Below are 15,482 nucleotides of genomic sequence, written 5' to 3'. Positions count from 1 at the left end.
GGAACCCCGAAAGTCTCCGACATTTGTTCCTGTGGTTGGTGAATGCAACAGAAGTAGTACAGCTTTACCTAATCCTCACACACACACACACACACACACACAAGGACAACAACAACAACAAAAACTCTAAGGATATATGTTGTGTCCTTATATATTTAGTACAGATGGAAAAACTAGAGGGGTACCACACACTTTTCAATATCAACTAGACATTTAGTGGTGAAGCTAGAGTTTTATCCAGATTTTTGCCCCAGAAAACAACCAATCCTCTGCCTGTCCAAAGACTGTATCTTAAAAAGTGATGGCAGAAGGTATATAGATATTTTTTAAATACATGAATCTATACAAACAGTAAGCAAAATTTAGAAAAGATCATTATTGTATTTATTTTTTCACAGCCCTGGCAAGGAAACAAGAATAGATTTTACCGGACAACTAGAGAGGTTATTAAAGACGTTAAGTTTAATGATGTATGAGAATCTGGGTTAAATGGAACTCTCTAGTACCATTGATCAACTCGAACGTGCAAGCTTTTTCACCAACACGGATAATTTTCTTGATACCTCTCTCATGTATTCTTTCTGTGGTCTACAGAAAACTTTGGCTAAATTTGCACTTAATGAATTTCTTGTTTCTAAAGTCTCTAATTCCCACTCTTGCCATAGCGCACACTTTTCTCCTCAGTGTCCCAATCCAATTTAGTTTCTATTCTGATCCTGTAGCCTAAAATAGATGGCAAAGGGAACATTAAGTTGTAAATAGATGATTCCATTGAAAAAGGAATAAAGAAAACGATGACAATGGGGTCTCAATCAGCAAAAATGTGACTGGAAAAATGGCAAATATGTTTTTGAAGCAAAAATGAGGACACAAAACATGACTCCCCCCCAAAAAAAGATGAAAATAGTTCTGAAAATACCAAGTAATCTTTTAAAAATACCACACAGCCAAGGAATGAGTTAAATCTTCATAGGATGAGACATAGAGATTCTAGATTAAAAGTATTTGAGAAATGAGATAAAGGGAGAGAAAGAACAGTTGACCTGATCTTTCTTTTAATGGAGGTGAGTCTGCTCTCAAGGGCAGAGAGATGATGTACATTCTCTAAAACGTGAAAGTATGATATATCAGCCCAGTAGGAGATATTCAGCCCATATCTTGAACTTGGGGAGCCCACAGCATAGAAGATAACAATCTTAGTTCTGCAAAACCTAGAGTGTATCTACATCTAGTGTATAAGTAGAATCTTCTTAATGTTCATGAACTGAAATGTAAAACACATTTCTTAAGTTAGCCAGACATCTTACTCATGTAACTTTGGGATATGAACATCTAAGACCCTTCATGTTGTCTAGGATTCTCACCACTGAGAGAGAATGATTGTTGGGTAGGAGGTGAGGTAGATAGGAAAAGAAATTGGATGAAATATGGATGATAGGATCATAGTCTGAACAGAGATAACTAATCTGGATTCATATTCTACATGTGTCTTCTAAAATAAGTTTACTTGTTTCTAGATGCTGCCACTGGATATAGCTATTAAAAACATGCAATTTTTAATTATTGTAGTTTAGAGAGTATACTAGAAGTATATTAATAGTAAATGTGTCTATTAGGTGGATATTACAATAATCTCATGCAAAAACATTTATTGGAAAACAACATTAGAGAAGTAATTGATTCTCCTGCTTCACCTCCTCTCTTCCTTTTTCTTCATCAAATACTTAAAACTGATTTTTAAACTAACATCTCTTATCTCCTTTTCCAACTATGAAACCATTCTAAAATAAGATTTGAGGAATATTTTAGGAAAATGAAAGATAAATATTTATGGAAAGTTACACTTTTGGTGAATACACAATTATTTGTCATTAAAAGGATTAATTTATAGTCAAGTTTGTCATCTTTTCCCCTATAGTTAGAATAAGGATCTTAAACATTATATAAATAGGAGAGATTTAATTAAAACTTGAAGAAATGTGTTACTGTTAATTGAATTCTTGCCACAGTTACCTTTGCAAACCAGTGTTAATGAAACTCCAGTTCAAAGTGGATGGTTTGGGGAATTGAGATAGCTATTTATTTCCTTACCTGAGATGCCATGATAATCTTCTCAATAAAATAAAGAACCCAATTAAGAGAGTTCTCATTTGTAGCCATTGGTCAAGTTTACACAAACTGCCGGGATTTCTAAGCAAAACAAATCAGAGGTCCAAGGGCCGTTAAATAAGGCCAGTGAATGAGAAAGGGAAATACTTCATTGCATATCAAAAGCCTTTCACCTGTGGAGCAGAGAATGGGACCTGCCGCTCCGGCTCCGGCTCCGGAGTTACGTTCGGAGTTACGTTCGGCTCCCGGAGCTCCATTCTGCTGCCGAAGCTAGATTCTGCTCCGCCCCTGCCTAGTTCGCAGTCCCTGCCCCCACTGGCTCAACCTCGCAGTTTGGTATCTTTCCCTATTACCAAGCTATAAATTGCCCTAGAGCTTAGAGACAATCAGGTCAGCACCGCTCGCAGAAGGGAAAAGCTGCTTACTTCCCAGCAGAATCGTTCAGGCGAAAGAGGGGAAGGAGGAGGGAACCCACGCTTTAGTCGTCACGGTGCGGGCAGTGCTTGGAGAGAGGTGGGGCGGGGGGCTGGAGGGGAGGCTTTCAGAAACTGCGTCCCCAGCAGTGTCGCACCTAACCCAAGTCTACAAAGTTATTGGTAGCTGCAGTGGAAACTCCCAGTGCACTCCCCGCTGCCCGGCAGCCTCCGCTACTGGGTGGAGTCGCGCTCCCCGGCCCCACCTATGGGACGGAGCTTCTCCTGCATCTCTGGTCCACAGCACCCTTCACGCAAAGTCTCCAAGCATCTAGCAATTAATCTACCCTCGCTCCCATCCCCGAACCAGGACAGAACTATATGATTAATCTCTGATAGCCCAGGGGGCCACTCCCCGTGGTTCAGTTTGTGGACACTCGCGTGGAATCTCGTCACATCCCCGCCCTGCTCTGCTTTCACAACTCCGTTGGGTCAAAGGGCCAAAGACAAACTTCTGCCTCTTCTTCACTGATCTCACCTTTTCAAAAACCGACAGCCTGAGAACCCACACACGTCGGAACTCCTAGGGCGCTGTTGCAGTCTGGGCATGCTCAGTATCAGGGCAGGTTTTGATTCAAAGTAAAGAGAAAAAGAAAAGAGGGAAAAATAGCTTTGTATTATACTGTCTCTTCCGGTGCTTAGGGTTGCTGAACAGGTTGCGGGGCATCCCTGCGCGTACCCAGAAGGTTTATCGGGTGCCCTTGATTGCGTCTCCTTGGGATGTGTCCCCCTCCTAGTTGCCGCCCTCCCCCAACCCTCCTCAACCCCCCTCTTCAGGTCCCTGTCCGCTATGGGGATGGAGAGACACTAACAGAACTGGGATGGGCGATGTTGGCTGAGCAGATCCACCTATTATTAGGGAGCCCGGATTGGCTCCCTGGCGCAGCGTACCCGAGGTGGAACCAATCAGGTGGCCGGGGCTGGGAGATGATGGGCGGCCGCCTCCTCACTGGAGGGATTCCTGGAGAAGCTGCAGTGTTGGGGATGCTCTAGACCGAGTACTGCCCCCAGTGTCTTTCCACCTCCTCCTTCTGCAGCGGCAGCAGCCAGCAGTACTTAGCAGTGGCAACTTGAGGCTGCAGCCGGGCAAGCCCCCCCAAGGTGGTGCTCAGCTGAGAGGGGGGCTCAGCGCCCCAAAGGGGTGTGTGTAGGGTGGGGGCGGCCAGCTGGGACCAGCTGGTGGCCCTGGAAAACCTCCCACACACCCACACCCACACACCCCTTTTGTGTTGCAGGCTGCCCCTCCAAGAACAGAGGCAGCAAGAGGACGTGTGAGCCTTCGAACGGGTCCACGGGAGAGCACTGGGGACGGAAACCGGCACCACCTTCTGGTCTTCCCTGCAGGTAGGGCAGCGCGGGACTGGCGGTGCGGCCACCTCGGTGGTGCCTGTTTGCTTGAATCCCTCTCCAAGATTTTGTTCTTGGTACCTCTGGGTGTTGATGGTGGGTGATGAGACCTGGGGAGGGAGCCCCGGGTGGCCTATTGTGAGAAATATAATGAAACCACATGTGCATCTCCTGGAAAAGCACTTTGCACAGCGCCCGTGATTTAGAGCCTGGAGTTGATGTTGGGCATCCCCCATCTTCTTGTGCTCTCTGTCCTTATCTCCTTCTTTCTCCTCCATCCCCCACCTCAATCTCAATCTCTCACCTCCACCCGCGCCTTTCTCAGTCTCTTCTTCATCCTCACCCTCCTGCCATCCTAAGCACCAACAGGGCTTCTTTCTGCTCCTGGAGAGGACTGCTTGTTCTCAGAGGAAAGAAGGGGATACTGAAGGGAGGAAAGATTTCTTTTTGAGGGGTAAAGGGGCGAGATAGAATACAACTTCTGTAAAAATTAAAGTACAGAAAGCAATTAAACTGAATAAAATGAGTCGACAAGCCATGCAGCCCCGGCTGTCAGAGAGAGGAAGCATCAAGTTTGACTCGACCTCCTCTTTGCAAGAGGCTACGTCTCTCACTTGATTCGTTCCTATGGAACAAAAATAGAGCACTGATCCAACCCACATTCAGTGCTTAATTGCTGTTGTTTTTAAGTGCTAACCATCTGACTTTTCCTGTTTCCATCTGTCCCGTAGGGCTATTTAGTATTTGCCCATCACGGGTAATGTCTGAACTTTGAGGTGTTTCTTGTGCAAAGAAAAATGATCAGAACCAGATTATTATTACTTTCCTGAGGTTCTCTGGTATGGCCTTTACGTTAGAGGGGGGAACATGTGTGAAGTTTCAACATTTGTGACACCAGTGTTATCAGGAGGCTTGGGTTTCTGCTTTGAGAAAGCTAATCTAGTTCACTTCACATAAATGCTGATTTTCACTTTCTTGAATAGTAACCCTTTATGAAATAAAGCAACCATTTAACTTTTCTGTTAAAGCTACATTTGTGTATGGATTGCCATTTCATTCTACCTTTCTATTATCTGTTTGCATTTCATTGCCTGAACATCAAATTCATGCATTGCCTTATTTTCTTATAATAAGAGTATTTAACAGATGTAAACATGATGTTTATAAAATTTCAGTGCTCCATTTCTCAGTTGAAAGGCATATGGAAACTCAGTTGGCCAAGAATCCTCTTGTACTGGAACAAAGTTTAGAAAGTAATGGTAGGAAGATAGCTTCAAATTGTAAAAAAAAAAAAAAAAAAAAAAAAAATGAGAAGGGATGTGTTTTGTTCTTGAGAAAGAGGAAGGTATCAAAACACCCCTGTGCCCTGGCTGCCTGCATAATAGGTCAAGTGAAAGGTACTTGTTGAACAGACATTGACGGCAGCTTCAGCAATTTCTAATTCCATCATCAGTGATATAAGCTTCCCTTCCCTGTTATGGATCAGAGACAGCTAAGTGACTTCTGTCGGATGGGAGGAGGGAGAAGTGCCCAGCTGAATGTAATCAGAAAGCCTTCCAAGTGGGTCCTACCTGAGTGCAGAGAAGCAAGCAGATGCCAGTGTCCAGATCAAGGCTTTCCTTGGATTTTTCAGGGGAAATGCTAAGTCTTAACATTTTTTTCTACACGTCCACTTGGGGTAAGAAAAAGGAATCTTCTTTCTCAACTCTGCCTGATCTTCCACACTAATCTATGCACCCCAGAAAGTGTTTTTTGTCACCACATATCTTAGTGTATAAGTTTATACACCAACTTAGTTTATTTACCGTCAATGCAATGAATATTATTTTCTGAACATTTTTTTTTGTTTCAGATACTTATCTCTTTTGTCTAAGTAGAGTTACCCACAGTCACAAAAACAAAATCTTCCTTCTAGGACTTTGATACCAATGCCTTTTTTTCCTTTTTAATGTAGTATTTCCATTGAAAGCTAACTAAATTTTAGAGGTGCCACCTTTTGGTTACAAGGACAAAAGGACAATCGCTTAGTTGCCTCATGTGTATACGATTGAATTAACAAGTTTAGACATGAAAAGACATATAAAAAAGAAGCCAACTGTTTTCCATGTGAGCAAAGGAAGATTTTGGTTGCTTATTTCTCCACTCAAGAAAGGTAAAAGTTCAGGCTTCTTGGTGTGTGACATTTATTTTTATGACTCTGTACAAATGTTCATTATAGCAATAACATGTAAAGGAGATGCATCTGAGTATTTAGTTTTTAACATACTTCTGAAAAATTAAGTCTTTATAGATACTGGAAGTCAGGACTATTTCCAGTATGTAGTGAGTGGATTGAGGAGAGACTTTAAATTATTAATCTGTCACTCCACAAAATGTACTAATATAACAACTTCATCTTTTTAATTCAAAATAATATTGTTTAATCTTATTAATATTTCACAGCAAATATGGTAATTAGATTTTAAGATATTTTTTTATCAAAAATATTGCTAATATACAGGAGAAGTCCTAAAATACTAATTCCAGATAACACCATGCAGTAAAGGGTTGTTCCAGACTAGCTTGGAACTTCATTTCATAATGAAGAACATTTGTTATTCTCTCAGGTCAAGTTATCAGATATTGCTAATCAAGATATATGAACATGGATAACATGGTATTTACCTTATAAGATAAGCATATAAGATGGTGCTAAGTTAAAACAAAACAAGGATACAGTAGCTTGTCTTAATTATATTTGCAAAATGAACTGGGAGATTAATAGATGCAGAATGTGTTAGAAGTGTAATTTGAACTTCCCGTTAGCCGGATGACACCACAGACATGATATCTCTCATCTCTTTTGAGGTCAGTATATTAAATCATTTAGAGTGAATCCTCCAAACAGGTTTTTGGAGCCATATGATCTTAAAGAGTACACACTTAAGACAGACATTTATGAGTCTGCAGTACTTGTAGCTCTTAGGATTTCCAATTTGCGGAACAGCCAGGAAGAGCTATCATTAATTCCAAACTGAAACATAGTATTTCTTTTCCTAATGGTGGTGATTAAATAATTTTGGGGTGGGAAAGTAAATGTAAAACAGTTTGGTTACATAATGGAGCAACTTCTATCCAATATTACAGAAAACCAAGAACAAAGTTAGACTTTCTGTCATTGAGTCATGTTGGTGTGGGTCTTGCAAACATTTTGCTAATCAAATAATGATTTTAAAAACTAAATATCTAATCCACCTGTGATAGAAAAAATGAATGATTTGCTTGTCATAAATAGATATGCATCAAAAGTTTAAGATGTTATGAGATGCTTTCTAGCTGAATTTGTTTTCCAAAGAAATTCACCAAAGCTATTTAAACAGGGATTAAATATGTGGCAGTGTAAATAAATAATTTTCAATTAACATTTAAGAATATATACATATGTGGATATATATGTATATATAAGGATATATACATTAAAATTCTGAAATTTTTAAAAAGAATTCTAGACTAATAGTAGTATATAATCTGCTGAAACTAAGGGGTACTCCTATTAAAAATATATTCAAAGAACAATTATGGTGTCTTGGGGTTGTTTTTAATAGTTTTGGTTGAAAGGCTAGGGATACCCAGAGGCAAAATTGATGGGTATCTAGTTCTTTCCCTTCAAAGAGCCCTTCTATGGCTTTAGGAAGAAGTAATTTTTATTTGAATCATGAATGAGAAAAACCTCTTGGTCACAGAAAATGCATTTCTATATGCTAGTAACAAATAAGATGAAATTGTATTTTGACATGTTTTGGATATAAGGGGGTAGTGCAGTTTCTGTCTTTTTAAAGCTTTTATCAGGCATTTCTTTCAATGTTTGCATAAAGCTAAACTTGTTCTTAATTATGTACATAACTGAATGATATGATTACCATTGCTTTTTGAGGTAAGAGGTTATGGATTGGTATCTTTAATAATTCCTATAGGAAGATTAACATTTTTCCGTAACAATTTGGTAAACCTTATTGAAACTTCTTCATTAAGTGTGGCTGCCTTTTTCAGGGGAGGAATTTAATCTTTCCTAGTTGATGAAGACAAGGTTTTCTTCAACTTCTCTCATTTTAAGAGAGCTTGATGAGCTACATTTCTAGGGACGATAAGATAAACGGCAGTAGCAGGGGGCGTGACCATCATTCTAGTCATGCAACAGTAACAGAAAAACGAACTTACTTAAAAATACATTGTCAGTATATTCATGTTATCTATTGCAAGGAAGACACAGGTTGTCCTTTTGTATATATGAATAAAAATGTAACATTTGCTGTTTTATTTAAAACAAAAACTTAAAGTGTACAGTGAAGAATACAGCTGTGTTGTAGAAAAAATAAGCCACCAGAGATGCTATTCCTGTTGTTTAAAATATAATTTTAGAAGTCCTATTGCAAAAGTAATCTCTTTTTTTAAGATTTTATTTATTTATTTATCTTTAGAGAGGGAAAGGAGAGAGGGAGAGAAACATCAGTGTATGGTTGCCTTTCGTGCGTCCCCTGCTGGGAGTTGGCCTGCAGGGAACCAGCCTGCAACCCAGGCATGTGCCCTGACTGGGAATCGAACCGCGATTGTGTGGTTCGCAGGCTTGTGCTCAATCCACTGAGCTACACCAGCCAGGGCTAAAAGTAATCTTTTAAAATACCAGTTTCCTTAGTTGAAAACAGTATTTAAGAGAATTTTAAAATAAAACCTAACTTAGAATAAAAGAACACCTTTATGATAGTGTTAGAAATAATTTTCTGCCATGTTTTGATAAAGGCAAAGCAGATTTTTAAAATTTTCTGTAATTTTTATAATTTTAATATTTAGTTACACCACAAGTTCTAATTGTTTAGAACTAGCTCTAAGTCTCTTTGGGTTTGTTTCATCTCTACAAGTGCACTCAATGCTTGGAAGATATGTGGCATATTGGTTTTCATTATTTGCCAGTAATGAAAATGAGGGGAGGTCAAAGTTCATCTTTTTTTGGTTACTGCTATTGTGGAGATACAAATAAAAAATCTGGTGATTTCTATATCTGTCTCACATACAGTATGTCGAAATAGGGAGTCATTTGTTGGAGAGGAACTCTGGAAAATTATACAGCAGATGAAGATAATAAGCACTTTTATTTCTTAGTTATTTGTACAAAATGGGAGCTGGAAAATTTTCATGTAGAATGAGAATGGCTTTTTTTCAGGTAGTAGAAAAATCTGGTGAAAGTGGTTAAGAAATAATTTCCTAGCAGCCCTGTCGGATAACATTTCATCTCACATTCCAGTATACAGCCTTGCTACAACAACCCCAATACTGTGCCAAGGCAGTTAGCTAAGTGTCTCCATCCGGAATTAACTTTTTTTTGAAATAGCTAGTTAATCAAATTTAGGTATGGTACTAGAATTTGGTCTTACCTTATCCCAGTGAACCTGCTTCTCCATTTGTGCAATGTAGCTTTGCTTACAATTGTAATGTGCTTGGAGTTTATATTATTACTATTATTGTTTTTTGCCAAAGGGTATTATATAGAGTGAAAGGAGTTGTGTAAGGAAAAGGAGTTTTCTGTAATAGATACATGTACTTCTTCCTACATAATTCAAAGATAAAGGGTAAAATGCACATAGGCACTTAAAAACAAATAGAATCAGAGGGTTTTTTTGCGTGTGAAATATTGCTATACTGCAATTTCTTAAATGAGACGTATTATCTCCTGTCCTCTTACATCCTCCTAGATTTCTACCATCTTTTTAGTCACACAGGAACAGAGGGGAAACCCACCTCACACATCCCTTGAGAGTTGCCTGGGTGTGGCCTCCAGGGGAGACAGCCTCTGTTTTACCTGAGGCCCTTTGCCTCAGAGAAGCAAAATCAGCCTCCTGGCTTATCACCCTAGGCCTCACTCCAGCTTGAAAGCAGGTAATTAGGTTTACTAATTGCTACAGTTGAGACTTACTGGCATATTTGTTTGCATCACCAGTAAGGCAAAAAGCACATGAAAATACTCAAAGTGTACACACTATACCTAACTTAGTACTAATACTTACAAAATGGGTTGTTGAATCTTACATAAGTTTTAGGATAATTGATAAAATAACTTTCCTTTCATGAACATTTTTTTGGATTACTCACAAGTGATCCAAGAAAACATGAATCAGTAGGACTTTTTAAAAAAACTAATTTACACCGGTGAATAAAACTGAATTGTTTAAGACAATCTCAAAGCCTTGGAGTGGCTTTAGTGCCTTCAAAGACCCACCTGTGTCTTGTTATGAAGGCCTTAAATATTCACATTCCTCATCCTCATCCTCATCCTCATCCTCATCCTCACAGATCACTGAGGACTGGTTTGTTTTTGTGTGGAATCTCTGGGTGTCATTGTGAAGCATCGCATAAGGTTGCCTTTAGGGTGGATTACTAACAGTTTATTTTCAAACCATTTTATGTGAGAGTCACTATATGTATGAAGACCAGCATAGCATCACAGCAGCAGGCTACATTCACTAAAATGTCAATGTAGAATTATTTGCTCTTTCTTGGGAAGGGGAAATAGCCAATTGAGTGCATTTTTTCCTTGTGATATCCTGTGCCTTGGTATTCTATGCATTATAACCATTGCATAGGTCCTTGTTCATCACCTATTAAATATGGAAAGTATTTACTTATGAGGAAAAAATCACCAATAAATTTTTAAGACAACTCAATGGCCTTTGAAACAAGGACAGTGGTACAATAGGTTGTGAAGGCCTGGTTGAGCATCTGTCTCTAGCAATCATGCTTTGAGTTAGCAAGATTATGAAGAAAAAAAGTTGGCAGTTTCCCAGGAAAAGACAAGGTAACAGAGCGCTGGCTCTGTTTCTGACTCAGAGTGCGCGCCAGACTCCGGTTTACCAGCGGGCATTCTGCCGGATTCGTGGCATTTTCATCTGATTTGAGGGATGAAGAAAGTGTGAACTATTGACACTTGAGACTTTTCCGGAGCGCCAGCATCTCTTCTATAAATACAATAACATCACCATCCTGTTGCCACCTATGCCCAAACCCAACGCCATAGGTTTTACATTCAAATACCTTAGTACGTGAGCCAGATTGTCACATGCCTAAAGTGACTGAGGTTTTCTGTCTCTTTAGGAAGTTTTTATGTTAGAAGCTTAGATAACAATGTGATGTTACAAGTAACACATCTATTTTTAGTGTTTTTATTAAATTATAATATTACATTTAAAAAGCCAAGCAGTCACCTTGAGAATCATCTGAGTTTTAATATTTCAAGGAAGTGACATTTCAAGAAAAAGCTAACCTACTCCTAAATTAACCAAAACTTCTCTGCTTTTAAATTGTATGTGTGGTGGGGAAGGGGGTGTGGGACTCAAACAAACAAAACACTACTGGACATAAAAATTTTCAATGATTTCCCCCCCCGCCAAGGGAATCATAGATACTTTGAAACACTCCTAGACACCAAAAAATGGTTATCGATGATAGGAGAGAGCCAACTCATTCAGGAAAAAGTGGAGGAGACAAGGTCTGTTATGCCTTTGAGAACTGTTTCATCATTTTTGTATTGAATACAAAGCAACAGCGCTATTTCTCATGACTTCTGGACTTTTAGAGCTGTATGCATGGAAGTGTGTTACTACTCACTGCTAAAGCAGATTTGTTCAGCTTCCCCCACAAAAGGAAAAATAGCAATTTTCTTCTTTTCCAACCCTTTCCTATTCTTTCTTCTGTTCATTTCCTATTTTTTTAAAAAATTTAATTAATTATCTTCCTTTAATCACTAACTGGTGCTTAGTATTCCAGGCCCTATACTAATCTCTACCAGCTGGATTTTTTTTGTCAATAACCAAGAAATTTCATTCTTAGTTTGTATACATTTTAGGCATTTTACAAAACACAGGTATAGATAAATAAGGAAGCAGCCTCTTAATATGTTTATGTAATTGGTACATTTAAAGGAAATGTGGCATGATTTAAATGTTTTCAAGTTTTTAAATATAAAGACTGGTCCACTGGTCATTTCTAAAACGAAATTGATTGCAATGAGTTAGTACAATAAGGTTTAAAAGTCTGAGTAAATGACATGTACTATTAGATACCTTGTTTTTCTTCCCATTTTGCTCTTCCAATGATATTTAAATCATTTTCATGGCAGTTATATACTACTATATATTTTTTAAAATTAAATTTCCTTATTTGATTTTGAAAATGAAGAGATTCTCTATGTTACAGATGCAATAAAGGAGACAGCAGTTAAGTTACCTGCCTGCAGTTATGCACTCAGGAAGCCTTTTATAATTTTCACCTACAGAATCATAGTGCCTCAGCATTTAATAATTGCTAAAAAGTATGTGTTTTAATTCTTTTAATATATAAAAACTAGCTTGCTATTTCTTACCAAAAGAAAAATAAAAATCTAATATCATCACTGAATATTGACTACATACCTTTATTTCTCTCATTGAAAAAAGAAAATCTAAATATATTGTCATTACTTCTGTTACTCTAACTTTGAAATAAATTATATTTCTATTTTAAAATTATTCAAGAAACAGATTTCAAATCTATAAAAGAAGTCACTGAGTGAGAAGAGTCACTAGACTCAGTTGCCCTTAAATCATTGCTATATCACTGTGACATTAGATGCCCTTTCCTTGGTTTTCTTATTTATAAACTATGTGGTCCTAAGTCACTTCCTTGAATATACAGAGCTCTGACTGGAGTAATATATGTTGTAGCTTCACCACATTATTTTTCTCATTGGTATACACACACAATATTTCTCACTGTTTTCCAAACCAAATGTTAATGGAAATTGTTGAGTCTACTGATGCTTTTCTCTTCAATTCCAAGATAGAAAGGGTAAGCAGGGAATATATACAAGCTCCAAATATTATTCAGTGTGAAGTCCTAATGTGTGAAGTCCATCAATTGATGATTCTTTGTGTTAAGATTAAAACACAATTGGGAGGGATTGCCAATAGTCATACACATTGCAATGTGGATTGACTCAATTGATTTTCTAGCTGGTCTGATATAAGGAAATAGAAGTTTTGATTGGGGAAGGCTTATAGAGAGAATGCAAGATTAATCAGAGCACAGGCTAGGTATATATGGTGATTTTGGACAAACACAGGGTGCATCATATTCTTGCATTCTCACTACGTGTCAGGGACACGTATACTCACGTACACATCTGTATACTTTCCATGCTCCCTTCCATTCATACAATCAATAAGCTTATCTAACTGGTACTAATTTACCTGTAATTTTTAGATGAGAAAATCAGAGAAAAGAAGTAACTTGCCAGGGTCACACACGTATTATGTAGTTGGATGTGGTTTGAAACCCACGCAGTCTATATTTATAAAGCCAGTACTCAGCTGTAAGTAATCAGGTTAAGCTAGTCACTGGCAGAAGAAGAGGTGAAGAGATAGAAATGACCTACAGAGATTGTAGACTCATAGGCAAACGTTATCCACTTCATAGTCTGAGTCAATATGACCATCACGGCAATGTGAGCAAAACCTTAAACTTGGAATCTTATAGACCCAACTGTAAATTCCTGCTCTGTTATGGTAAGCTTCGGTAAGATACTTTGCTACTGAAGGTCTCATTTCACTGGGAAGAAAAATGTACTAATGTTTGCAGACTGTCTGGTACTCCATTATAAAGTGGCAGGTCTTACCACTCTTGCCTCCTCCCCCTTTTTAGTAGTCAGGAACTCTTGCGTTTGTAAAGATGTCATCTACTGCAAAATGGTTTAAGGAAAAAGAAGGGATTTTAGAGGCCAGGTTACCGTAAAGTTAAGGAATATTTTGTACTTGGTCATAGTTGGAAATGAGAAATCAAACTGTCTGATTAAAACCAGGCCTGTTGTCTCTTATGTCACCTCATTCCCACCTCCTATTGATTCCTGTTCCTCTGTCAGTGAGGAGCTTAGTGGTTATAGGATTACTTGTAGTTAAACATTGGCTTCGTAACTATAGACTACTTGGGTTTGAATCCACATTCTACTACAACTTAGCTCTGCTTTTCTCTACCATTGCTTTATTTAGAGTCATGATATTTCTTTACAGTGGTGAGAATGTTTCCAGTGATGATAGGCTTATATAAGAAATTGTGTAGAGTGAACATCTTTCCCCCCTCAAATTTCCAGGATAAGCTTGATTGGAACAACTTGGATCACTTGCCCGGGACCCATCACTCTGGTGGGGGCTATGAAATTACATTTTTCTAAGCCAGGCCTTGCTTAATTTCTGGATTTGAAAGTTGGGCATAGTACTATTGTACTGCATGGAAAGAGAGTTGTGCTGTTACAAGAAGAAAAATGATTAGGTTTAGGGCAGACAAAAATAGCAAATGCCTACTAGTTTGTAAGGAGTGAGCACGGACCCATCAGATAGGATGCTAAAGCATTAATGCCAGAGCAGATGGCTCAGGGGGGTTTCAGGGAATTGTACGAAAAGGTCCATAATACTTGGGGATGTGGAGAAAAGTATCACTCTGATGGCCTGAAGCAGTGGCTGTTTACAAGCAGGTGTGGAAGTATTCAATAATTGAACAATTGATATGACTCTAGCAGTGTGAAAAGGCTGAATACCAGCATGAGGGCCAAGTTGAGTGTTATTTAATTCTAGCTGGGTCCTTGCCTTATTGCTTTGGCTTCTTTTTTTTTTTTTAATACAGAGGGAAAATACTTTGAGGGCTTTAGGGCTTTCAGATTCTCAGCTAAGTAGAGCTGAGAGAAGGCAACTGGAGATATCTATAGGGACACCCGTATATATGTCAGTACTTCAAATTCTTTTTTTTTAATTTTTTTATTTTTTTTAAAATATTTTATTTATTTATCTTTAGAGGGGAAGGGAAAGAGAGAGGAAGGAAACATCAATGTATGGTTGCTTCTGGTGCATCCCCTGCAGGTAACTGGCCCCTGGTGGAAACTGGCCTGCAACCCAAGCATGTGCCCTGACTGGGAATCGAACCGCGATTGTCTGGTTCGCAGGCCCGCACTCAATCCACTGAGCTACACCAGCCAGGGCCTTAATTTTTTTAAAAATAATACTTCAAATTCTTGTTGGTTTTGTGCAGGGAGCATTATTTCAAGAGTTTAGAAAGTTTTATTTTATAATTGCCCTAATTACATATAGATTGCTACAGATGCAACAGAATCCATTTGTGCAAAAACACTGTATATTTTCTCTTTGCTATACCCCGACCTGCAAAAGAGTATGTAGGAATAATGTATGTGTTCAGGAAGTGCTGTGATGTGCCCATTATATTCCCAGTCCATGCTGGGAATACTGAAGCAGACGTAGCAGAAAAGTTCATTGCTTTTTGCGGCGCTTGTGTTCCAGCAGAGGAGACAGATAATTAAAAGCAACAACAAAACCTGACTAAAGCAATGTCAAACCCTGAGATATCCTATAAAATAACAAAGCGGAGTAATAAATAAAGCAAAGAAATACTAGGACTGTGGTCCAACAATAATACATAAGTTGAGACCTAACAGGAAAAGAGGCCAACTCTGTAAATATCAGGGGAAAGCATCAGAGACAAGGG

The 15,482-nt window shown here is 38.5% G+C and overlaps 1 long non-coding RNA gene across 1 annotated transcript in view; it reads left to right on the top strand.

Moving 5' to 3' along the window:
• The first annotated feature begins 3,515 nt into the window (after positions 1-3,515).
• Positions 3,516-15,482, top strand: part of LOC118984717 (uncharacterized) — a 114,290-nt gene continuing 102,323 nt past the window's right edge. The window contains exon 1 of the long non-coding RNA XR_005065975.1: positions 3,516-3,926. This is a non-coding gene — a long non-coding RNA (uncharacterized LOC118984717). The remainder of the gene's footprint in view (positions 3,927-15,482) is intronic.

Source organism: Sturnira hondurensis, unplaced genomic scaffold, assembly GCF_014824575.4.
Source record: "Sturnira hondurensis isolate 20B ecotype Veracruz unplaced genomic scaffold, ASM1482457v3 Scaffold0003801, whole genome shotgun sequence".
Taxonomy (NCBI): domain Eukaryota; kingdom Metazoa; phylum Chordata; class Mammalia; order Chiroptera; family Phyllostomidae; genus Sturnira; species Sturnira hondurensis.
Note: the sequence above shows the minus strand (reverse complement) of the source record. Positions and strands in the feature narration are given on the sequence as shown.